Source organism: Peromyscus eremicus, chromosome 2, assembly GCF_949786415.1.
Source record: "Peromyscus eremicus chromosome 2, PerEre_H2_v1, whole genome shotgun sequence".
Classification (NCBI taxonomy): domain Eukaryota; kingdom Metazoa; phylum Chordata; class Mammalia; order Rodentia; family Cricetidae; genus Peromyscus; species Peromyscus eremicus.
This window is the reverse complement of record NC_081417.1, coordinates 143911334-143937598: the sequence shown is the minus strand read 5'-3', so window position 1 is coordinate 143937598 and position 26265 is coordinate 143911334. Positions and strand designations below refer to the sequence as shown.

At 55.0% G+C, this 26265-nt stretch overlaps 1 long non-coding RNA gene across 1 annotated transcript in view; it reads right to left on the bottom strand.

Annotated features, from left to right (window-relative positions):
- LOC131904134 (uncharacterized) overlaps nt 1-22860 on the bottom strand; it is a 50987-nt gene extending 28127 nt beyond the window's left edge. The window contains exons 1-2 of the long non-coding RNA XR_009377681.1: nt 22459-22860; nt 22129-22223 (exon numbers count right to left, since the gene is read on the bottom strand). This is a non-coding gene — a long non-coding RNA (uncharacterized LOC131904134). The remainder of the gene's footprint in view (nt 1-22128; nt 22224-22458) is intronic.
- Nucleotides 22861-26265: the final 3405 nt, after the last annotated feature.

The window sequence follows — 26265 nt, the reverse complement described above, 5'->3', positions numbered from 1 at the left end:
AATTATTTTACTCTGTGTAAATTTGCTTGAGGGTAGAGTGTTTTGTTTTGTTTTTTAATACATCAATTCTGTTCACTGTTTTCTGTCCTAGAACAGCCTAGCACCAAATCTGCATTGTTAGTTGAGGAATGAATGAACAAGTCACGTCTGGACTATGTTCCAGCCACCATCCTGCTCACGGATTGTCTCAGCCTAGGGTCAGGTGCTTAAAAAAAACGGGGAGGAAGCAGCTTGGTTAGGCTGTGACTCCAGAGTCTACCCTGTTAATGACTGTGTTCTATTTCCTTTCCTGTGATTAGCTAAGCCTCATATTACTGTCACCCATCACATGCCCCTGAGGCCACCAGCCTCCCAACTCTTCTCCACTGGGCCACTTCCTCCCATTTCTCAGCTCTAAGTAAGCTACACTACTCATTCTCCCCTTGGGGCCAGTGCTTAGGCCCTGCCTAGAATGTCCTGGGCCCCCATCTCTTTCAGCTCACCTATCTCTCAAGACTCATGTGTGGGAGCATTCTAGCCAGGTTCCACTTTCCTTTACCTGCAGCAAGTTCAAGTTTGAGGTCAGCCTGAGCTACACAAGTCACTCCGTCTCTTTCCCTACTCTCCTTTTTCCGTGTTTGAGCATGAGCATGTCTGTGCACGCACACATGCATGCACACGCAGGCCTTGTCCTCTTCTGTCCCTTCTTTGCTATCCCTGTCCCTCTCCTGACCAGGGCGTCCTCCTTCATCTGCTGGATCAACCCCAGCCTCCAACTAGTTTGAATCTTTTTGATTAAGAAATGTAGCCCCAAGCTGGGCGGCGGCGGCGGAGGTGGCATTTGCCTTTAATCCCAGCACTCAGGAGACAGAGATGCGGATCTTTGTGAGTTCAAGACCAGTCTGGTCTACAGAGTGAGTTCCAGGAAAGGCTCCAAAAGCGACACAGAGAAACCCTGTCTCGAAAAACCAAAAAAAGAAAGGAAAAAAAAAAGAAAGAAAGAAATGTAGCCCCAAGTCGACATGGTGATACACACCTTTAATCCCAGCACTCAGGAGGCAGAGGCAAGGAAGTTTCTGTGAGTTCATAAGGCCAGCCTGGTCTACATAGTGAATTCCAGGACAGCCAGAGCTATGTAAAAAGACTTGTCTGGAAGGAAGGAAGGAAGGAAGGAAGGAAGGAAGGAAGGAAGGAAGGAAGGAAGGGGCAGCCCCACCCTACTAGCGAGCTTTTTCTTTTTCCTTATTTTTTTTTTTTGTGTGTGTGTGTGTGAGAGAGAGAGAGAGAGAGAGAGAGAGAGAGAGAGATTTTCTGATTGGCTGTATTTGAGGGATGTAACTGTACCTCTCGGAACTCATTTCCTACCTGCAAAATGAGGAGAATACATGCTCTGCCTTCTGAACACACACTTGACACTAAGCACTCAGGGAACACCAGCCCACATCATGACATTTTATTGTGTTGCTCATCTCCATCCGAAGAGCCTCAGCCTGCTCAGTTCTTCCTTTCTGAACAGCCCCCCTACACACACTTCTTTCCAGATTATGATGGAAAGAAGAAGAAGACAGCTACAGCGTTCAGTCCCTTACTATCTGTAGTGGTTGGAAACTTGTCTGGTACCCAGCAGGCTCTTTGTGTTACTCGTTAAATAAATTAACTAAATCCTCACCATACCCTATAAGGTGGGGAGAGCTACTGTTACATCCATTTTTCTGACAGTCGAGGCCAGGCACCATGAGTGGGATCTGAAGATTTGGGTTTTATTTCTGTGTATGTGTGTGTCATATGTGTGGATGCCTTCAGAGGCCAGAAGGTGGTGTTGGATCCCCTGGACCTGGTGTTATAGATGACTGTGAGCTGCCCAACACGCGGGCTGTGAACTGAACTTGGGTCCTCTGGAAAAGGAACAAGGGTTCTCGAGGACTCTTAACCCCTGAGCCATCTCTCTAGCCATATGAATGTGTCTTGAGACCAGCAGTCTGACGCCAGCACTGGGTCTGCCACAGCACCACCCCACACACACACACCCTCACCCTCCCCGGCTCTTCCTACCTACTGTGCTCGGGGGGTGGGACTCTCCGGAGTTGGAGCTGAACATCAACACTGGACACTCACTGACCTCTGTGCTTTGGAACTCAAACCCTTTGTATTTGACCTCACTGGGCCTAATAAAACCCTAAAACATCAGTCCTGTAATCACGTTCTCTTGACAAATGAGGAAACTGAGGCTCAAAGAGGAGTCAAGTAACTGCAGACACCGGATCCAAATCTAAACTCTCAACTACATCATGGCGTTTGAGATTTTTCTTTTTCTCTTACTGTCTGACACAACCCTTGAGAGCCATTCACCCACACCAACGTCATTCCTCCAGCGGGACCAGGAGCTTTCTGAGGCCAACCAATCTCCCATGGCCCCTTCCAATAGTCACCACTGTAGCAATGGGGCCATGTCCACAAAGGATCCCTAGCCAGGGACACCTGGTGCTGTGTCTGTCCGTCTGTCCATCCCCACACATATCCATCCGCCTTGATTTGTAGACTCTCTCTGCCCTTTCAAATATTTGAGTTGGTGAAGAGTCTGCCTCTTAACCTAGACAGGGGACTTCCCAAAGATACCTTTTCTCCTGTGAGTCCAGGGCTCCCATCTCTACCTTAAAGCACCATGGTGAGGTGGAGAGGTGGAGAGAACCTCGTGGTTCAAAATAAGAGATCTTGTCCCAGCATCCAAGTTCAAAAGTACCAGCTTTGTAGGACCTTGGGCAAGCTCTGTAGCTCTCCAAGCCCTGCTTCTGTGATATACCAGCCCCCCTCATCTGGGAGGTAAGTTATCAAGACTTGCCCGGGTGAATGCCTGAGACTGGCAAACTGTAACCCCTACGGATACTATGTTTTCAAGTTTAGTTAGTTTGTCAATCACTCACCCTAAGAGATTAGCAACAATATAGTTGAATGCTTACAATATAATGAGTGTAACAAAAGTACTTAAAACTTATGAAGCAGGGGCTGCAGAGATGGCTCAGGGGTTAGGAGCACTGGCTGCTCTTCCAGAGGACCCAGGTTCAATTCCCAGCACCCACATGGCAGTTCACAACTATCTGTAACTCCAGTTCCAGGAAATCTGACATCTTCACACCAATGCACATAAAATAAAGTTAAACTATTAAAAAAAACTTATGAATTGTTTATTTCTGGAATCTTCCAGTTAATAGTTTTGAACTCTTTTTTTTTTTTTTTTTGGTTTTTCGAGACAGGGTTTCTCTGTGTAGCTTTGCACCTTTCCTGGAACTCACTCGGTAGACCAGGCTGGCCTCCAACTCACAGAGATCCGCCTGGCTCTGCCTCCCGAGTGCTGGGATTAAAGGCGTGCGCCACCACCGCCCGGCTAGTTTTGAACTCTTAAGTGACCAGAGTTAACTGAAGTAAAACCGGGGGCTGGAGAGATGGTTCAGTGGTTAAGATCACTGGCTACTCTTCCAGAGGACCTAGGTTCAATTCCCAGCACCCACATGACAGCTCACAACTGTAATTCCAGTTCCAGGGGATCCAACAGCCTTACAAAGACATATATGCAGGCAAAACTCCAATGCACATAAAATAAAAATTAATTAATTAAAAAAAAAGCTGGGTGATGGTGGCACACACCTCTTATCTCAGCACTTGGGAGGCAGAGGCAGGTGGATCTCTGAGTCCAAGGCCAGTCTGGTCTAGAGTGAGTTCCAGGCCACACAGAGCCATCCTAGCTTGAAAACCCCAAAAGAGAAGTAAAACAGGCCATGGGTGGCAGTGTAAACAAGGACAACAGAGGCGGCGGCTATTGCTTGTAAAATTCTAAGTGTTTGCTAAGTAAAGCTGAGGATGTGGGAGCAGCTCAGAGGAGCAGCATGTGCTCGGTGTGGATGAGGCTCTGGGTTCGATTCTCAGCACCGGGGGGCGGGGGGGGGAGCAGCTCAGAGGAGCAGCATGTGCTCGGTGTGGATGAGGCTCTGGGTTCGATTCTCAGCACCGGGGGGGGGGGGGGGGGGTGCTTAATGAAAGTAGGAAGGCTCCGCCCTGCCATGGAAGGCCTCCTATGGTCGGCCACAGAGCGCCTCAGTTCCAAACAGGCGAGTGAAGAGCTCAGGAAAATTGAGAGGTGGCAGAAACCTTACCCTTGGGGCAGCCCCTGTGACAGGGACCTGCTCCCTAACCCCACATCCTCCCAAGCCAGTGGACCCCATTTCCTGGCCTCCTCAGACATCTGGCCTAATCCTCCCACTCTAATCTCTGAAAGGTCTCCCATTGTTAACCCTTTCCACCCAAGACAGGTTACTGCCTAAATCCAGGCCTTGCTTCTCTTAGTTGCTGGGTGACCTCAGGCAAGCCACAGCCCCTCAGAGGCTTTACCTTCTTCATACTGACCAAGGGGTAATCCTGTCCCCTCCCAGTGATAACTGAGGTCACATCCATGGATGTGTCACAGGTACTCTGCCATGCTGGTAACTTAGACCACACCAGGAGCATGTCATCCGAGCCCCAGTAGGGCAGAGAGCTGTCCCTAAAAACTGACATCCTCTTGCCTCGAACGTTCTCCAACAGTCTTGAAATGCCACCCAAAGCAAGTTCCCACTCACAACCCCCAACACTGAAACAGACAAGGGTTCCAGTCAGGCTTCTCAAGGCCCACAACCACTAGAGCCAAAGGCCTGAAGCCAATCAGGGAGAGCAAAGGCGGGAAGAGGCCTGGGGGAAGCAACAGGGGCTGTGAAGGAAACCCTGTGATGGGAAAGGTAAAGGGAGAAACCTGCTCCCCAGAGCCCTGCTCTTCTCCCACAGAGCGGCACCCGGCCAGGCCTTCTACTTCTCTGAGAGGCAAGAGGAACTAGTGGCAGCAAGTTAGAATAAGAGATTAACTCTGTTAATTAATTAAAATAAACAGCAAATTAAATACAGCAAAATTAAAATAGCACAGGAGATTCATTCTCTACTAGCCCCACCTCACAGGTGAGATGTTTAAAGGGCCCCTCACAAACCGGATCCAGGGCAGCTGAGGGGATGTGTGGCCGATCACTTGCCTCACTACAACCCCTCACACAACATAGCTCCCTGAGGGCATTCACCTGGCTCTGATACCCCAGTTGGCCTCCTGGCTCTTCACCCCCAAAGGACTCCATGAACTGTATTCCTGAACCTTGCTCCCCCATCAATGGGAGGAAGGGCCTGACACAGCCCAGGTCGGAGGTTAGACTGTGTCCTCCTGGGCACATGGCCCATATCCACTGCCACACAAGTTAGGGCAGGACGGAAGAGGGACACAGGCCCTCTCTTTTGGATCCTTTCTAGGGGTGGAGTCAGGCTTTGGAAAGACCTCTGTCTTCTGGGCTGGGCTCTAGCCTCTCTTCAGGGTGCCTAGAGTCCCTCTCTGGAGACCCCTCCCTTCATTTTCTCAGGACACTCGGGAAGAAAGCACTAACCGAGGCCCAGAATCCAAGCCAAAGACGTTCACTCCAGGTGGCTCACCCAACCCTCACATGAGGCCAGAGTCTCCTCCCACACAAGGTAACAGCTTATTTCACAGAGGAGGAAACTGAGGCCAGGGCAAGCACGTGGTGGGGCCTGAAGCTGAATCTCAGTGACCACACTTCATGTTACCATCAAACGTTCAGAGTTTGAGTGAAACCCAGCACTACACTGACCCCTCTTTCCCATAACCCTATGCTACTGCTCCATCACCTTGTGGCCTCCCCGACAATGGATGGACAACAGCCTCTTAGTTCCTGCCCTCCAGCTGTTGATGGCAGATAATGAATGGTTCCACCTGAAGCTCCTCCCCCAACCTCAGCCTGCCCAGATTCTACCCGTTTACCCGCAGCTCCATCGGCCAGCCAGGGTACCGATGCTTGCCTCCTTTAAGCAATCAGGATTGCTCTACCTCCACCCCTGCCAGAGCGCTTCCTACTATCTGCCTGATAATGTTATCCAATGGTACTGTCCACCCCAGTACCTGGCATGGTACTACTATCTGCCTGATAATGTTATCCAATGGTACTGTCCACCCCAGTACCTGGCATGGTACCCAACACTCAGTTGGGTGCTGAGTGGGTCTCATCTAACTGATGTCCTCCACCATGTCCAGCTGATACCTGACTGTAGCGGCTACTATTTACCTGCTAGCTACAAGCCCAGCACCACCTACACTGTCCCATCGTCCCATGATGGCCCTTGCTCATAGAAGCCTCACAGCCCTGGACCTGGAACTGTGCACACCGATCCTTGCCTGTACATGAATCTCCCCGTCTATGCTCATGCTTCTAGATGACCCACGAGCCTGTACTACTCAAACCTCCCAGATAAACCACCTATAATCCCAGAAGGCTGAAGCAGGATGGCAAGTTCCTGGGCTACACAATGGCTTCTGGGGATAGCCTGAATTACAGGGGGGAGACCTTGTCTCAAAACAACAAGGCCAAGTGTGGTGCCTCACACAGAGGCAGGAGGAGCTCTGTGAGTTCAAGGCCAGCCTGGTCTACCTAGTGAGTTTCAGGCCAGCCAGGACTATGCAGTGAGACCCTGTCTCAAAAACAAAACAAACAAACAATCCAAACTTTTCCAACTACATGTTTCCAGTCTAATGATCTAATCTAATCCAGATTCGGATGCTAAAGACTTCCTGTGTTGGGGCTGGAGAGATGGCTCAGCGGTTAAGAGCACTGGCTGCTCTTCCAAAGGACTCGGGTTCAATTCCCAGCACCCACTTGGCGGCTCACAACTGTCTGTAAACTCCAGTTCCAGGGGATCTGACACCTTCACACAAGTGCATATAAAGTAAAGGTTAAATAAATTACATTAAAAAACCAAAAACCTTCCTGTGTCTTCCCGTGGCTCACTGAACAAAACTCACTTCCCTGAGCAGGACAGTCTTCTACCCTCTTCGAAGTTCTCCTCTGCTCTTTAACTGTACTCCAGTCTCTCAGCACGTCAAAGTTAGATCCCCTTCAGGCTTTGTACATGCTGTTCCCTCTGGCTAGAACACCCTTCCCACAGTGTTCCTGTTGTGACGTCATACACATCCCCTGATAGCCAAGATCAAGGTTTACCTTCCAATCTAGTAGAAAGAGGGGAGCAACAAATAGCCAGGTTGGTCACAAAACTTGGAAGGAAAAAGGAGCCTATGGCTGTCTTTGTTATCAGTCTCCTGGGGCTTCACCCATAAACAATGCTCAAGCCATATGTGGTAAGGGAATGAGTGCTCCATATACACTTGTTGACTAGACAGAAAAAAAAAAAGACAAAAGAATACAAGGCCACGGTACGCGGGGCCGGAAGTGGAGGAGAGACTGAGGCTGGGAAGGCCAAGGACATAGTGAAGAGCCATGACAGATGCCATGAGGGCCAGATCTGCAGCACAGCTCCACTCAGATGCCATGAGGGCCAGATCTGCAGCACAGCTCCACTCCTGGAGTGTGAGAGGCAGAGGACGGGAAGTGAAGGGAGGCTCAGGAAGTGTGTGCGCATGCATGCGTGTGTGAGAGGTGAGGATGCATGTGTGTTGCATTTGTGAATTAACCTGTGTGTGAGAACACAAGGAAATGGGGGAGTTGACTGGACTCTGTGCGAGAAAGCCATGAAGGCTGTGGGGACTGCACTGGTGTGTAAGCGAGGAAACTGTGTATGTGTGCATACACACACACAGGACGTTGTATGTACCTGACCGAAGTTGCACATGTCTGCTGGAAGGGGGAATGACTAGAAAGACAAGGGGAGGGGGCACATGACTGAGGAGGTGAGGCTGTAAGGGGGGCTGCTGTAAGACTGTACAGGGGAAGATGGGAAGATGATGTCCCCGTGAGCGTGACCAACATAGAAGTGAAGAGGTGTCAGGGCTCTGCTGAGGGTGTGGCTGGGGTGGCTTCTCCACAGGCCTGGTGCCAGAGGTGGGGGCCAAGGGTTGGGGCTCAGGGAGCAGAAGATTCCTCAGAGCCTCTCAGGTGCCAGATCACAGTGTTCCCAAGCAGGGAGGCTGAGACAGAGGCCCAGATGTGCGTGTGCCTCCACATCTGTCCACAGCAAAACCTCTGGGCATTTATTTGTCTTTGTCTATGTCCGGGTGTGCACGCCCGTGCTTGTGTAAGCCCTGCCAGCCGTGTGTCTGCACTTGTCTTTGTCTGTCTGTATCCAGGGCCTTTGTCTGAGAGTGTGGCTGTTGGTCTATGCCTGTCTGGGTGGCAGTGTCTGGCTTTCTGTGTCTAAGTTTATCTGTGTCTATGGGGTACCATGTATCCTTGACTCTGCATGTTTAAGGGGTGGATGCAAGAGACCTCTCGGGCTGCTTGTTGGCATCTGCAGATCCGGGTGGCCTTCCTCTGGAGGACACACTATTCTGAAGCTGTGGGCCCAAAGCTCTGGTGTATCTGAGTGTGCGCTATGAGTGTGTCTCTGTGTGAGCCATGCTATGTCCTGTAGCACAGCAATGCTTCTCTGTGTTTGTGACGCTGTGGATGTGTGTGTGTCTCTACCTCTGCATGTGTGTGTCTGTGTGTGTGTGTTGGGTGTGAGGGGTTTGTCACAGACTGGTGAGCAAGTTAATCTCAGACTCCGTGACACGTGGAATAAAATCACGCTCCCATAATAGGATCATTCGTCTTCCTGTCCAAGGAGAGAACCGACTCTTCACCCTCCACCCTGGGGGAGCCAGTGGGGCCGGGGCCAGACTCCAGCCCCCACTCGGGCCCCTTCTGGCCCTTGGCACCCCTCTCTCCCTCCTCTGCTGCAACAGGCTCATGCGGCCTCCAGAGTGCCCTGATGCCCACTGTGGACTGGGCAGGGCTCCAGGACACGTGACTGGGCCTTAGAGGCCTGTCCTGGGCCCCCCAGCCCCACCCACTGCCAAGGAGGGCTCTGCCCCAGATGGGGGGGGGGTTGCAGGAAGGAATCTTTGGGCCCCTCCTCCTCCCGGAGGGGAGGGATGAGCTGCAGGCCCGGCCGGGATTTTCCATCTCTCAGCAACAAGATTCCTGGTGAGCAGGCTGCGGGGTTTGGCAGGGCGCCTGCTGGAGACCCGCCCTCACCCGCCAGGACGCCTGAGTCCCCAAGGCCCAGCAGCAACGGGTTCCCTGGGGAGCTGGGAGGGCCCCGGCACTGCAGCCTACAGTTGCCTGGGCCTGTGGGAAAGCCAGACCCCCTGCCTTCCAACCAAAGATGGCTGCCCAGCCCCCACCCCCCGGGTTAACCACCACCCTTCCTCTGGCCTCCTTGCAGCCTGCTTTCCCAGGCCAGCTACCAAGCACCGCCCTAGCCTGACCTCAGCACACACCCTGCTTTGGGTCCTAAGGCTCACCTCCAGGTCTCAGGGATGCAGGACAGGGTTGTGTTTCTCTTCTCAAGACTTGGGGGGATTCTCAGGCCAAGACTATTTATGAGGCTTGCAGCTGTGAAATCCTCTTGGTCCCAGCTCTCCTTCTGGACTGAGCTGAGCAGCACCAGCTGGGGAAACTGAGGGCATGAAGCCCTCTCTGCTCTACCCATCATAAGCCAGCTCTACCCACCCATCCAGAGGCCTCTTAATTTTGCCCATCAATGCTGCTGCGCCTCTCTCTTTCCCATGCGGGCAACGTCGTCGGAGAGGTGAGCCTCCATCGGAGTTTGGGGAAGAGAACGGGCAGGTAGGTGGGTTCTCTCAACCCCCAGCGACCTGGGATGAGCAGCTGGAAAGCTGGTTTGGTGAGAGATTAAGGTTGAAGAGGAACCAGAGACTCCAAGATTTATGAGCCTCATGCTTCTCCCTCAAATTCCCCTCCAAGTCCCCCAGTCCCAGCCTGGTCCCTCCAGGGTTGTGCTGTGGCCCCAGGCCAATGTCAAGGCCCCAACCCATCCATCAGCTGTTGCCAGGGAGTTTCCGCCCCAACGGGTACCAAAGGGAGGGGCTTAACCCACACTGGGGACTCAGATGGATGGGAGGGGGCACGGCCCTGAAAAGTCAGCCAACAACCCTGCACCCTCCCAAGAGCTGGGGGGCTCAAAACCTCCAGGGAGAAAACTAGGCGGAGGGGTGAGGCCCAAGAGGAGCTGCCTCCCAGCCCCATCGCCACTCCAAGCCCCACCTTTTCAACAGGCCCGAAAGAAGACCTGGGATCCAGAGAGGCCTACAGCTCACCAGGGTGTGTGACCTTGAGTGGCTTCTACTCTCTGAGCCCCACCACACACTACCAGAAGTGGTTCTGATAGACCAGGTAGGTATTCTCCATTCAGCTCGGGCCCCTTCAACACTAGGCCCTGCCCTCTCTCCAGTGAAAGGGAGTCAACAGAAACTGGGCCACATGGGGTGAGGTGGCCCCAGGTAACTAACTGAGAGAGACTGAGGTCACCCAAATCAGTGCTAAAAACCTAGGATTATTCTCCCTCCTATATCCATTTTGGGGATCAGTAAAAACTAAGACTCAGGGGGAGGGTCACAGTCAGGACAAGCTACGGGGACGTGAATTAATGTACGGCTGTACCACGAACCGGCTGTGTGAATCCCCACACCTTCTCTCCGTCTTGGACTTTGCATCTGTAAAATGGGGTTGTAGCCCTCGTCGGATTATTGAGTCCAGCCGAGTCAATGCGGGCAAACGCCTTGGCCCAGTGCCTGACACATAGTGACTGCTCTCCTAACTGCTTAATACCATATTCACATAAATCCAAGTGGCCAGAGGTGAAGGGAAGGAGGGATCCAGATGTGGCTGGAGGATGAAACCAACCTCCCTGAGCCAGGTTGGGACCCCCAGAGCCTCAGACCAGGAGGGCCAGCCAAATTTCCTGGAAGCCCCCCAGCTGTCTCCCCTACTCGTTAAAGGCCTCTCATTAGTGAGCCGGGGCACCTGCCCCTCCATGCGTAATAAGCCTCATTAGTAGCTTAGCCCCAAGCTCTGAGCCTAGTGTGTCTATATGTGTGCACGCGCATGAGGGTAGGGGGGCCGCAACAGGCCACCAGCCAGGAGACAGCACCCTCGCCAACCACACCCCCTGCCTGTCATCCACAGAGCCCGTCACCACCCAGCTTGTCACCTGCCTGCCTCACACCCGCACCACCTGTCACCCACCCAGGCTTGTCACCCACCCAGCCCATCACCTGCACCACCTGTCACCCACCCGGCCTGTCACTGAAGCCGCCTGACAGGCATCTGGGTGGGGGACAGGAGATGGGGAGAGAAGCCCACAGAGGTGTAGAGCTGGGGGCCCCAGAGACCCTGTGGGACCCCCACTTCTGCTCGGCATCCTGCAGTATCGCCATGGCAACCTCTCAGCCGCAACCACTTTCCCAAACATCCCCCGCCTGCCCCCCCCCCCAGGCCCTGCTCTTAGCTGAGCTGAGAAGAGCCTGAGTGACAGCAGAATGCGGTGGGAAGGAGGGGGTTCATCTGCTGGCTGGCCTTGACCATCCTTTCCGCCCTTGGACTCGGTTGCTCCATCTGCAAAATGGAGGGGCCAGAAGGTGAGGCCTTGGGAGAGCAGGCCATCCTTCTCCACCGTGGATTGGCTGAGCTGGCTGCCAGTTAGCCTGTGAAAGCCAGGAGGTGGGACAAAAAGACGGGGGCTTCTGGGCTCTTCCACACTCTTCTGCCAAGGTCCCAGCCCAGAGTGGCTAGGCCTGTGGCTCAGGCTCACACAGCAGGAAAGAAGCAGGCTAGAGGGGAGCAGAGGGGCTCTGCTACAGGACTGGTAGCTAGCGGTACCACACTGTGTGACCCAAGGTGACTAGGGGCAGGCTGGGCTCCCACCACTGAGCTGCATTATTTATGAAACTCTGAGGGGAGAGTGGAACAGCAGCTGTGACACTGGCCCTCTGGGGGCTCGTGCCACGGTGGGAGGGTGAACACAAGGTGGTCCTCAGGAAAGGACTTGGAGCCCCTGGCTCCCTTCGGGGCTGGCTGGGGCAGGGTTCAGAGGGGCAACAGCCTGCCCTCCCTCCCAACTTCGCCCCCACCCCAATTCCTCTCCACTCCTCCAGGCAGGCAGCGATAGGATTACTTCTGCATGACTGCCCGCTCCACAGGGTTCCGAGACCCTCCTGCCTGCAGCAATCTTTAAAATTCCTCCAGCCCAGCCTCTCTCCCTTTCTCCCTGCAGTGAATGCTCTGGAGTCTACCGCAGTGTACCTGCTGCTGCTGCTGCTGCTGCTGCTGCTGCTGCTGCGTTACTGCCTCCACCAGCACCACGACCAAGCCAGCGGGGGCCCAGGTCCCTTGTGCCCAAGGATAAAGATGAGCCCATCCTCAGGGTTCAGTCCCACATCCCTCAGAACCCTCTCCCCCTTGGTGCTGCTGACCCAATCCCACAGACCACAATTCCAGCTGGGGTCGGGCATACCCAGCAGTGCCAAGGCGGATGGGCACTATGTACCAACACATCTGGTAGCACTTGGAGTGCCTGCCCGGGTCTGGTGTGCCAGAACCTGGCTGCTCCATCTCAGCTATGACTCCCCTATCTCCCCAATCCCTGCTACCCACCCACCCCCAACCCGGGGGTGAACAGACAGCTTGGTCAAGCTAGTGTCTGTGGCTCCCAAGGGCACAAAGGCAGGAGACGTATCCCCTGAATTTTTTTTTTTTTTTTTTTTTTTTTTTTGGTTTTTTTGAGACAGGGTTTCTCTGTGTAGCTTTGCGCCTTTTCCTGGAACTCACTTGGTAGCCCAGGCTGGCCTCGAACTCACAGAGATCGCCTGGTTCTGCCTCCCGAGTGCTGGGATTAAAGGCGTGCGCCACCACCGCCCGGCTCCCTGAATTTTTTAAGAGCCTAATGTAGCCTGCAACCTAGGACTTGCTATGCCAGGACCTTCTTAGCTAGGCAGGGTCCTGGGGACCCCTCCCACAGCAATATAACTGCTTCCTCTTTTAGGACTTGGGGGCCAAGGAAGCCCTCTATGAGCCTTCTCTCAGCAAGAGATACCAGGAACCCTCAAGACAGAAGTGAGTTGGGGGGCTGCAATACCCAACAGCCCCCCCCCCATCTCTCCATCCCTAAAGCAGGCAGAAGCAGCTCGGGCTCTAAATCACTCCCCTCATGCTGCCCTCTGAGGCGGATTCTGTGCATCTGTAATTAGGGGGTGGAACAGATGGTGGAGATTCCGTTTAAAATCAGGCATCTACTAAAGGAACTGACTCCCAGGGAGGCCGTGCCCCACAGCCTAGATCTGTGGGGGCTCACCAAGCAGCACTCTCCCCGTCCCTTTCCCAAAGCCCTGTCCCTTCTCAGGTATGGGGGGGGGGGAATCTGGCAGGGTTGAGATGTGGGAGTAACTTCCCCTACCCGCAACATGCATGCCAGAGCCCAGGCAAAGCTAGGTACTCAAAGAGTTCTTGGCTGAGAGTCCAGGGTGACCAGGTGCCAAGTGGCTCTGCCTATTCCCAAAAGGGGCTCAACCCCCCCAAGCTTAGGCCAGAGTGTCCACCGCCCAGGATCTGGGGGGCAGCTTTGAACCAGATGTCCAGCCTCACTGTCCAGGAATGAAAGGCCCGGGGCAGTGAGGAGTGGAGATGGCGCCCCAGGCAGAGGAGGCTCTGGGAAGTGGAGGAGGCTTGGGCAGTAGACAGAGAGCAGTGCGTGTGAATAAGGCGAGGCTGTCTGGGGGTAAGGAGCTGAGTGGGGGAGGGTGTGCTGGAATGTGTGGCTGGTGGGAGTGAGGGCTGCAGAAGAAATGAAGCTGAGGCGGGGTGTGTGACAGGGTGTCATGGGGTGCCGGGGAAGCTGAAAAGCTACATGTGAGCTCAAAGGGGCGAATGGGTCAGGGCGGTGACTAGGCAAGGCTGTGCATGTTGGAGACAAGCTGAGTGTTTGGAGAGAGGTGTAGGAGTGTCCCTGTGCCTTTCCAGGGTTGAGCCTAGAATCCGAGCTAGGCTAAGTCTGGGGAGGTGCTTGGGCTCAGGCAGGGTTGCCTGTGGAAGTGTGGGAACCTATGGAAGTGGGGATGCATGCACATGCATGCTGGGGAAGGCATCAGAAGCTGTGAGGACCTTTGGAGGCATGCTAGAGGAAGCTTTGTCTGCAAGTTTGAGATAAAGGTGGACATGAGGAGCCTTGACTGTGTGTGTATATGTGTGCGTGTGTTTGGGGGGGCTTATTTGAAAAGGTGGGGATGCAGGCTGCCAGGCTTTAGCTGGGGGTAAATGCTTGTGTGAGGGGAGATGTTGGATGTGAAATCTATGTATGTGGGGAGGTATGAGGGCTGTAAGCAGGTCTTGGGTATATCTGGTGAAGTGTTGGGGTCGGAGAAGGCTCTGATGTACTTGAAAATGTGGTAGAAGCTGTGTGTGTTGGGGTGTCTAGGAGTCATAAAAATCAGGGTTTGGTTAAGTGCTGGGACTGCACTGTGTTTTGCTGAGACTGCACTGTGTTTGGAAAGATGAAGCAATGTTTCTGGACAGGTTACAGTGATCTTAACTGGGTATGGATATGGAGGTGCTGGGACTAGAGAAGGGGCTGTGGGTCTGAGAGTGTGGTAGGAGCTACTGTATTGTATAGGGAGGTTGTATCTGGGGAGGTGCCAGAGGCCTGAGAACTACATACTGGGAGGGCAAGTATGGGTCCTTGCTATCAGAGATGCTGGGGTTATAAAGCACACGTGTGGGAAGGTATCAGGATTATAACTAGGTTCCCGGGGGCTTGGGGAGGTGTTGCAGCTTACACGGATAGCTATGTGGTGTTTGTATTGGGGGGGGGGGTGTTGGCTATGTGCTTGTGAGACAGTTGGATATCAAGGAGCTGTTGGTGTTGGGTGGTTGTGTGTAGAAGTGTTGGGGCTGTGTGTTTGTAGGCATGTGTGTTTGTAGGCATGTTTACCAGTTATTTGGAGTCGTTGAGGCTGTGAGCACATACGTGGGGCACTTGTGTATTTCTGAGGCACTGAAGGAATTGCTGGGGAGCTGTATGGCGAGAGGAAGGGACTAGGCCTCTAGGAAGATGAAAGGCAGAATTCTAGCCTTTGCTCAGAGGCCCACCTGGGGACTGCCCCCCCCTAGAAACCCTCTGCTGTGGGGTACCTGTACTGCAACCACACTGTTGAGACAGGGAGGTCCATCTGTCTCCCCTCGTGCCTAGGCCCCAGGAGTAGAGCTCCCTCCTCTGTCCCTGGGGGCCAACAATGAACCTCAGCCCACCCACCTGCCTTCAGATGGTCCAAGCAGAAGCTTCCACAAGGCTGCCTGGAGGGCGTCACTATGTTTGAAGAGGTACTGGCTGGGGATGGGGAGAACTACCCAGAAACAGTCCTTATGGAGGCTCCTTTGAAAACCACGGCCGCCAGGCAAGAAGAAGCAGGAGGACAAGGGCAGGCATGTCTGTCCTTGGGCTGTCTGTGTGGGTCAGCCCCCAGCTGCAAGTCCCCCCTACCCCCCACCCCCCGGTAGTCCTTGTCATGTTTTTATGTTGATGGTCCCTATTCAGTCATCACCAAGGTCTTGAAAACCACCCATCTAAGCCAGGGCAACAGGCACTGGTACCTGTGCACACCTACTAAGTTCAGACAGACACCCACACACTTCCACGTACAATGTGCACCACTGCACCCTTTTACACGTGGCTCAGTCTCAGGCCCCTGAACCTGTACACATAGGCACACTGCATGGAGTTACTCAGCTCTGTGAAACCCAGTGTAGCTACACACATCTTGTCAAGGCAACCTAAAGTCAAGGTTTCTTTCTTTTTTTTCTTCTTCTGGTAACACTAGAGATTGAACCTGAGGTCTTGTGTATATATGGAAAATGCTCGATCACTGAGCTACAGTCCCAGCCCTCTTTAGACACCCTTATCTCATACACATGCATCCACATTGATACCTGCCAAGCAGTTATCTCGATCTCTGTGTCTCTCTCTCACACACACACCCCATCTCACAGGTGCACAGTCTTTCTCACATACTCCACGATAGACTCACGCGTGTTCATGTTTATATACACACGCGCCCTTACCAATTCTCAGGTACCTTTTTCCCACTATCCAGTCCTCCACAGCATCTTTGTGTCCGGGCTATTGCCTTGCCTTCCTCGGAGAGCTTCTACCCACTGAGTAGATCCTCTACCAGCTGGGTCTGAGTGGAGGCCCTCTCTGCTCAGGTATGACTCTCACTGTATGTGTCAGAGTCTGAGTTTGGGACACTTCCGAGACCTCACAATAGGCCTGTGTGTCACCACCTGGATAGCTAAGGAGGCACAGGCATGTTATCTGTTACATGGTAAGACACAGAGTGAATGTAAAGACGAGGCACCAAGTCATAAAATGTGTATGTACAGGTGGGAGTCCAGGGGCACATTTACACAGAGGAGACATCCTCCAGCAAGTGGGAAGCACGAAGGGACCTTTCCTGAGAGCCAAGAAAGTCACACATTTCCATGCTGGAGTAGGGGGCAGGAGAGCCCTCTCAGCAATCCCCCTTCCAACAGAAGAGCAGAGAAGAAGGAGCTCTGTAAGGCTTTGCTCGCTCTCTCCCTCTCTCTCCCTGACCTCTTTTAGCAGCTGGAAACCGAGCCGAGGGAGGAAGGAATGGAGACTTGGCTGGCTGGCCGGGGGTTTGGGGAGGGACGAGGCAGAAAACACCTTCCAGATTCTCATCAAATTCCTGTTTGTGGTTTGTAGCCTCAGTCAGTCAGTCAGTCAGTCAGTCTCTCAGTGTCTCTCTCTCCTCTCCTCTCTCTTCCCCCTCCACCCGGGTTTCCCCTTTCTTTATCTCTTCCTCTTTCTCAGTGCTCCCCATCTTTCTCTTCGCTTACCCTATCTCTGTCTCTCCTCAGCCTTTCCATGTTTCTGACTCTCCTCTCTGCCAGCACCTCTGTCTGTCCGTCTCTCCTTGTCCCAGTCCATCTGTCCGTCTCTCTCGGTCTGTCTGTGCGTGGGTGTCTCTGTCCATCTGTTCTACCATCCATCTGTCTGTTCTAGTCCTTCTAAAGGTACCCACTCGCTCTCTCAACCTCCTCTAGGTCAGCAAAGGCCTCTCCTGGCTCAGGAGGGGAGGGGGTCGAGACCTGCTGCTTCTGCCTTCAGTACCATCTGGGCTGCCCTGGGAGTTGAGGCCAGCCAGCTGCAGAGGCAGCCCCTCCCTAGGCTCCCAGGCCAAGGACCCCAGAGCAGAAACCAGAGTGAAAGCAGGGTTGTGTCCGCAGCTGAGTTCCTACATGGCTTAGCAGGGGTCTCACTTCACCCTCAAGTCACAATTCTCCCCAAAGTCGGGCCTTGTAGGAGAGGGCTCCTCAGTGCCCACCTTCCTTGTAGCCTAGCCAATGAGAGAGACACAGGGATCCTGGGAGAGGGAAAGGCTAGGCCTTGAGGGAAGGAGGGGCTGGGAGCCAGGGCTTCCTGTCAGCTGGGCAGGAGGGGCTCTTTCCCTCCTCCTTTCCAGGCAGTCTCTGGGGACCCCTCCCAACTCCAGACACTAGGGTTATACTGGCAGTTCCTGTCAGCTCCATGAAGCCATTTCTACCTCCTGTCTACCCAAAGGGACATGGGGTGGGGGGAAATCACACCAGTATCTCCCCAGAAACAAGCAGAGGACAGTTTGGGCCATATGTGGACCCTAGTCCAGTCTAGGCACTGGTCACCTTGAGAGGCACAAAACAACTTATCCACCACTCACCACTGCCAAACCAGAGGCTACCCGCCATATCCACATGCATACACAGTGTCTTAGTGCCACTGCCCGCTCACTTAGGCCCCACTGCAGTGGCACACACCCAGAGACCTGCTGCCTACCTTGCATTCCCAGCAGGCTCCAACAGTGCCCCAGCACCCAGCCATCATCTTAAGACCACACCCCCCACATTCTTCCACTCCCTCTCCCATAGCTCAGAGTTCAAGTCCCACACTTGACAGAGAAATTGAGGTGCAAGAGGAAGGGGATGGGAAGACGCGATCACCCTCCTGAGACCCTGGGGTCAGATCAGCAACGAGGCTGATCAGGAGAAGAGATGCAGAAGGGTCACACTATGGCTCCTTCCTGACCCACCTCAGGCAAAGCCCATATTGGCTGCACCCCACAGTGCCACTGGGCTGGGGCCAGGGGCTGGCTGCCTCCCTCCGCAGCTCTCCTCGCCCCTGGCTGGGCTCTCTCCCTCTCCCCCTTCAGAGCAGCCCTCCCGCCCTCTCCCTCCAAGCTCTGGCTCTCACATCCTCAGCTCTTGGAAGCCTGACTCACTGTTTCCCCTCCCTCCCTCACTCCTGGCAGAAGTGCCTCCCCCTCCCCTGAGGGGGCTCTGGCCACAAGGGTGCCTGCTCGCTCTTCTCCCCAGGCTCCAGCCCCCCTCTGTGCCGAGGAGGCCCCCTGCAGCTGATCTAGTTCTCCAGCGACAGCGACAAGACCCTGGGTTGCCACAGTATCTGTGACCCTGAGCAAGTGGCTCCCCTCTCAAGATTGGATTCCTTCTGTCATCAAGTGGGGAGGGAAGAGATCCCAACGCGTGAGACAGACACCTTAGGGGTGCTAAGGTCTCCCACTTTTATAACATGGGTGTCTCCTAGCACTGGGTACTTGCCAACCTGTGGAGTGTTCTGCCGAGCCCAGGCCCCGCCCACACATCCCAAGAACTTAGCTTGGTTCCCAGACACCTGAGAAGGACAGAGAGGAAAAGCTGCTCTGGCTGGAAGCATTAGGCCAGACCCCTGGAATCCCCCTCCCTCCCTCATCCTGTGGGATTCTTCCCACTTCTTTCCCCCACCTGTCCTCCCCACTTCCCAGAGACATTTGCGCTTATCTTTCCGCCAAAAAACAGTCCCAGCACTCAGTCATGGCAGCTAAGCCCTCAGTGGCTCCTTGAGTCTGGCTACATACAGGCGGTGGTATGTGCCTAGGCCCTCTGAGGTTCCTGGAGCTCACCACTGAGCCCTGAGATCCTGGCATTCCTTGCCTGTTTTCTCTCTCTCTCTCCTCAATGGCTATGGCCTCTATCTCCCTCTCTTCAGCAGCATGTGGCTGTCTGGGTCTCCTCCCCCACCCCACTCTCTCTCCCTGGGGGGGCCCATCTGCTGGCATTAGCAACAATATTACCCTTGCTTCAACTAGCCGTCCCCAGCTCCACCACACCTAGGCTTTGCCCCTTCTCTGTGTCCCAAGAGATCCCAGCCACCAGAGACAGAGCTTGGCTTCATCCCATAATAGTGCATCTGCTTGACCTCACCCAGCCAGAGCAGAAGGGCCAGGGCATCTGGTACACAGGCATGGCACCCCCGGTCTTAGGAGTCTGGCAGAAAATATGGAGCTTGTTCAAGCTCACACACACACACACACACACACACACACACACACTTGCACTTAAGCACAGGCACACAAGTAGACCTGGGGGTGGAGCAGGACAAGGAGGGGAAATAACCCAAATCAAGGTTTGCTAGAAGGAAAGCCCTGTCCAAGAGGGAACAGAGGCATGCTTCAGGCTGACATTCCTCTGGGGCTCTACCGGTGCACCCACCCCAACTGTCTTCTGCCAGGAACAGTCTGCCCCAAAGTCACAATCAGGTGGAACCCCCACCCCTTAACATCTTTCTGAATCCAAATCTAACCCCCCTACTGTATACCTCTATTTAACTCAGCAAGCAAGAGACATCTTCCTGCCAATATCTAAGCACATGATGGCGAGGGGGTGGGGGTGGGGGGGTTTGCCCCCCACCCCACCCCATCACCAAAGGCCCCATCAGTTGGGCTGGGGAACATATAATATAATCCTGGAAGCCTCGCACACTAAAACTGAGAAACGAAACTGTTCACCCACATTACCTGGGGGTGTCAGGGTTCCCTGACCCACAACCTTGTTCCAGACCCCCCAGCCCAAAACCATAGTAAACAGCAAACCCTCCTTCCCTCTGACAACAGATTTCTCCAAGCCCAATAGCTCTTTCCATCACTACCTCAGCCATAGATCACATTAAAAACTCACAGAGGGCAACTTAAACACATCACATTTGTTTCTCTCTATATTATTTCAAAAGTAACGGCATTAAAAATGGATTTTAGTACAGAAAATAAATATCAGCACGTGGGCCTGGAGCCCAGGCAGAGAAAAAAGCCCACCAGGGGAATGTCCCTGAGGGTTTAGGCACAACTTAGGCACTGGCCAGGGAGGTGACTGAATGGTCAGACTGCACCCTGGGGATGCCTGGGGAGGGGGCAATGTCTGCCCTACCTGGGCACCTGCTCCAATGCCAGACCAAGTGGGAGATGAGTCATTGGTTTGGGTTGATGCCCATGGACTCCCAAAGCTCAAACTCTCACTAGTCACTGCCACCTCTGAAAGGTGGGAGCTCTGGGGCCAGAAGTTCATCAGTCTCTGGGGGTTACTCCAACTATTGACACGGGGAAATGAATTCAACTTACTACCCAGTTTGATTTTCCATTACTATAAAAATAAATAGACATCTGCTCAAAGGAAGGAGATAACAAGTGGCATGCATGTGCTACCTCAAGGGTCCCTCCACAGCTGACCACCACAACCGAGCCTGCCTGCTCCTCCTGTGCAGGGAGGGGGAGGCGGACAGGCTGGTAATCTTTCACTTACAGCCCTGGCTCACACAGCCATACACACCGGGCCACACTGAACAGAACAAGTCAACAATAGAAACACCCCAAATGCTCCTGGCAGGACTCTGCCCAGGCCTGGGCTCATGCCCCTTCCCTGCCAGCGGCAACAGCAAGAGCGGACAGAATGTGGCCACCCTGACCCGGAGGCAAAGCTTGTCCTCACACCCTGAGCTCAGCCCAGGGAGCTGGGGCCAAGTCCCGCCTGACACCAACTGGTCCAGCGGGAAACGCCTGCCCAGCCAGACAGGCACAGGCCCCCCAAGGGTCCCTCCTTGTGCTCAGGGACCAGGCTGGTGCAGCCCAACCCTGCCTCCCAGGGTGACGCCTGGGCCCAAATTCAGCTGGCCCTGCCAGTCAGGCACTGATGCAGAACCGAGGGCACCAGGCTCAGCCCCTCCCAGCCCAGCCCCAGGGCCCCCAAGCTGGGAGGGAGGGGAGACTCCCCACCCCTCCACATCTGGCCCTGGCCCCTAGGGTCTGCGGTAGAGAATTCCCGCCCCCGCTTCTCTCCCTCCTCCCTGCTCTGTGCGATCTGTGCCCGCTGCCCGCCTCAGGGACAGCCCCAGCTCCCGCCTCCGGCCAGCAAGGCCCACATCCTTCCTCCCTCAGCTGGCCCCTTTGCCTGGCAGGAGGCTGGGGGGTCAGGCTGCTGGGGAACCCTCCCCCCAGCTCCCATCAGTCCTCATCCCCAGCCCCCAAACTCTGGGTAGCTGTCCCTTTTCCTGTAGAACAGGAAACAAGGTTATTTCCTAGTCTCAGAGCCAGCCCCCTGCCCCTCTGGCTCTGCCCGGGGACCCAGACCCAGCCGGGAAAGGCGCCCTCAGCCAGAAAGCGGAGATTCAGCAGCTCACCCCAGCTCCCGACCTAGGGGGCTGACAGCTGTCACTCAGCACCCCACCCCCTGGGGAAGAGGGGCCGATTCAATCAGAGCCCTAGAGGAAACGTATTGATAGGCGATTATTTATTTATTTATGCAAAAGTGAGCCGACTTTGTTCGCCAGGTAACCGGGCACGCGGCCCAACCCCTCTGGCCAGGCCGCCCCCAAATCCCTCCTCCGCCCCACACCCCCTCCGGGTCATTAGGTCCCCGCCCCTCAACTCCCTGAGCGCCAGCGGAACCTTGGGATTTGGGGGCTGGAGGGGAGGGGCTCCTCCCTCCGCAGTCTCCCCGTTTCCCAGCGCCTATCCTAAAATCCAGCCTTGTTCTCCGCTCCCACGGTCCCCCTACATCCCACCCCCCCACATTCTCAGCAAGCTGGAGAGCAAATTGCAGTTTTAAATCCAAAGGCGGAGGGAGGGGGAGGGAGGAGGGGGTGCGCGGCAGCGCTGGGCGCGCACCTCGCCCCCGAGCCGGGGGAGCCGCGGGGCGGCCAGGAAACCCGAGAACCCCCCCTCCCCGCCCCCCCTCCCCGTCCACCTCCCCCTCCCCCTTCCCGGCGCTGCCTGCCAGGCTTCGAGCCGAGCCCAGCCGAGCCGCGGGCCCCGGTGGAAACAAAGACCGATCGCACCGCGGGCACCGCAGCCACGGGGTCCGGCGGACCGGACTGGGGGCGCTGGGCCCCCCCTCAGTGCGCTGCACAAAAGAGCCCGGCCGGCCGGTCCCCAGCGGCGTCTAGAGCTGGGCAGGAGGCGCTACTTACCGGAGTGCTGGGCTGCCGGCTCCGTGGGTCCGAGCCAGGCGAGGGGTTTCGGGGGGCGTCTATCTTCCGCCAGCGGCAGCGACGCGGACGCCTGGCTGCTGGGAAGAGGAGTCGTAGAGGAGCCCTGAGCCGCCTGCCGTCGCTGACAGCATGGCTCGCGCCTCGGCTCACATTCTCCGCCGCTAACTCTGCTGGACACGGCCCCCCGCTCCCGCGGCGCCCCCCCCCCACGATCACTCCTTCTCTATCTGCGCCCCACTCGCTCCCCCAGCCGCGCACACACTCTCACAGCCCTGGACACCCCCGCCCCCAACCCCCCCAATTGCAAACCTGGGAGGGAAGGCGCCCCGCGTAGTCCTCCTGCTCCTCCTCCGCCGCCCTCCTCCCTCCCGCTCTGTCTGTCTGTCTGTCTGTTTGTCTGCCTGTCTCTATTTCTCGCTCTCTCTGCCTTTCTCTGCTCTCCGAGCTGGGTGGGAAAAGGAAATGAGGACAGAAAGCAGACGCTGGCTTTGGGTGGTGGTAGCTGGATTCCCTCTCTCCCTCCCTCCTCCCTCCTCCCCTCCCTCCTCCTGCCTTCTGCTCTCTCCGCTGCGAGCGGGGCTGAGCGCAGCCTGGCGGGTGGCTCGCTCTGCCCGCCCGCCCGCCTGTCTGTCTGTCTGGTCTGCCTCGCTCGCTCCCTCCCTCCGTCTCTCGCCCTCGCCCTGCCTGCCTGCCTGCCTCTCTCCGTCTCCACCGCCGCCGCCGCTGCCTCTGCGAGCTCGCCTTACCTTCGCTGCTCACCATCCGGAACCCCAGGGGGGAGCGCGCGCAGGGCACGCCGGGACTTGTAGTCCCCGCTCGGCCGCTCCGCGCGCTGGGCGGGCGGGGCCGCTCCCGCTGCTCCGACGGCGCGGCCCGAAGCGGACCCTGTGCCTGAGTCTCCCTGGCCGGGATGAGTCTCGGTTTATCTAGGACTGTTGATCCTCCTCAAGGGTTAGGAACATTCCCAGCGTTCCGACGCCCCTACCCCGGGCTCTGGCTGCGCCGAGGTTGCGGGTGGTAGCGCAGGGGCGGGGTCTGAGAATGGAATGAGTGGAATAGGGCATCAGAGGATGAGCCAAGAGGGCTGCGACTTTCTGGGGTGTCTCAAACACGTTGAGAGGGGCCGTGGAGAGAAGAAAAAACTGACACTCTCAATTTGGGGACGTTTTGCCTATCAGAAGAGGCTTCTGGCGAGAAAGCCGCTCTGGAAACGCCAAAGCCTCCTCCGCACTTAGTGGCCCTTCCCTTCAAACTCAGCCCTGGATTTAATTCCTCCAGCGCCTACTTTTTGTTGTCGTCCAAGGGCGACGAGGGCTCAAAAATCCTGGACAACTCATAGATACCATACCTCCTCCCGAAACAATTGTTTGTAAGCCGAATTCAACAGTTCTCCAGCTCCTGCTGCGGCGTGGGGGTTGGGTTCAGCACTTTCACCTACCTCCTCTTCAGGTCACATCTGTTCTCCAGCCCCTGGCTCAGGGCCCCCTGCCTTGTCTACCCCACAGATGGGAATGTGCGCCGCTGAGGAAGGCTTTGTTACTCCAGGGAGGTGGCTGGACAGCCCTAAAAGGAGAATTGCCGCGGCTGCCATTTAACCGAGCACCCGGGCACCACGGAGCCCTTGAGCCTCGCAACAACCCTAGAAGACCTTATTTCAGTTACAGATACAGGAGTTCTGAAGCCCAGGTGTCCCGATTAGAAAGTGGTGGTTCCAGGGTCTAGCTAAGTCCAAAGCTCACATACTTAACCCTTGGGCAGTGACAGAGAGTGACGATTCCCCATATCCCTCTTCCTGGCTGACCTTTCCGTGTGTCTGTGTACTTGGCACTTCAAGCGTTTGTTGAGGTTTGCAGGAGAAGCAGATGAATAACGCATGATCACTGCTTCGCTACATGTCTGCTGACTGGTCCTGAGCTGATCCCAACTTCGCGGCTGTGGCTGACATTCCTCTGCCCAGTATCTGCTGGCTTAGTCCATCTTGTCCCATGCCCAAAGCTTCTCTGGCAATGTCCTTATGCTTGGTCCTCCTGTTTCTCGTGTCGTCTTCAGTCTTTCAGGGTCATAGCTAGTCAACATGTATGGAAAATAGATGGGGACAACATGCTAACCACAGCACATTCTCACCACCGTCCCCGTACCCCCACTCCCCACAAGCCCTCCTATAGAAGAATTGGAATTTTCCCAGAAAACAAGTGAACAGTTCTAAAAAGTCTACCCACTGATGTGGCATCATGTGACCCACTGGGGAGACCTCTATCTAGGGGCAGCTTCTCTTACAGACAAAGTAACCCTGGGAATTGATTATGATAAGGTCAGCTATCAATAAAAGCGATAGTTACTTTAGAGGCCCTTTTGTAGTCCCAAATCCCAACCCTGAGGTTATCACAAATAGATGACATTTTTGGTGTCTTGCCATAGCTGCCCCCCTCCTCACCATCCCCCACCGCACAGTGTGGACTTTAAGAGACTGAAAGAAGCCCAGGTCCCCCAATCTTTAATTCCTCACACACCCTCACCACCCTGAGGCTCTGCTACAGGATGTGAAGACCCTTACTGTTTGACTTAAATTTAGGGAGAGGATGGGGTGGAGTACTGCAGGAGGTAGAGAGCCCCGGGAAAGATGGGACTGACTGGAGTTTGGGGAAAGCATGGAAGGAGGGAGAAAGAATGCTAGGCAGGTGGTGACAGGGCACAGAAGCTAGGTAGGGTATTCCAGGTGTGTCCCCTGCACTTCAAGCTGCGGCAGGTGTCCGCTCTGAGGACGTGGTGGTAGCCCCAAAGTGTTGCAGATTACTGGGAACAAAATGCATCAGAGTCTTCGTGGAATTTGGGGGCAGTTTTTTTTTTTAATGGAGCCTCTCCAAAGTATGTTGGGGGTTCCCCCAAACAGCACACATGAAATATTCTGTGGGATGCTGCTGCCACCTAGTGCCCAGTCTACATATCTGCTGCGTCGGTAACACAAGCTGAAAAGAACTGAGTCTCCCAAGAGTCTCCATCTCTTCTCTTTCTGGGCTCAGCTTCCTCCAACCACTTTTGTTTCAGTGGAAGAAAACCTGGTCTATTCAGTCCCCAGCAAATATGCTGAAAGTCCAGATAAAGCTGTGGGGGCCTGAGGTTTTAGAGGCCCTGTAAACTGGGACCCAGACACACCGGATCTTGCTGTTATTTGTTGTGTGTTCTTGTCAGAGGCTCAGGTTCCCCATGAGTGAAATAGAGTCAGGTTGAGACTAACATAACATATAGAAGCCAAAGTGATTTGCAAACCACACTGGGGATAGTGGTATATATCTATAATCCCAGCACAGGAGAGGTGGATGCAGGAAGATCAGAAGTTCGAGGTCATCTTCAGCTATAGAGATATGTGAAGCTGACCTGGAGTACATGAGACTCTCTCTTGGAAAAAAAAAATGCTTTGAAAAATGGCAAGGTACAGGAGAGATCATCGAGTCATAAAAAGGATGCGATAATTGACAAATCCCTGGGATTCATGGAAAGGGAAGAAAAAGTGATGCCCCCTCTCTGAGTATGGAGGTTCTGGGGCTTCTTCAGGGGAGGTCTGGATTCAAGAGAGCAATTCAGCCTAGTCCATACAAGAAGAAACTGAAAGCTAACAAGCTTTCCTGAACTTTCCTGAGCCTCTGAGCTGCAGATCTGAGAACAAGAAGCCCACTGGACTGGAGCCATTAGGTCTCTGCTTTACTCCTGCTTCGGATGGAGCAGCCAGAGGTGGGGCCCAAGAGATCAGGGAAGCAGGAAGCCCCCCTCACAGTGGAGACTCAGGCCCCCAGGCCCCCCATTAGCCCTCCTTCTGCGCCCAGCCCCCCTCCCTCCCCGGTGCAAGTCCTCCTACATTCCTCCAGGCAACAGGAAACCCCAGCTGCAGCCCAGACTTCAAACAGCTCCTCCCTCTGGGGCAGGGGGTGTGGGAGGAGAGGCCAGAGGCCACAGGGCAAAGGTCAGCTTTGTTCCTGCCAGAGGTGGTGAGGGACCTGGAGAAGACAGAGGGGGCAGGGTAGGGCCCTTGGCAGCTACACTGCATGTGTGTGAATTCCTGTGCCCGTCAGGGTGGACAAGGTCCCCGGCTCTCTCCCTGTGTCCAGGGGTAAAGGTGTG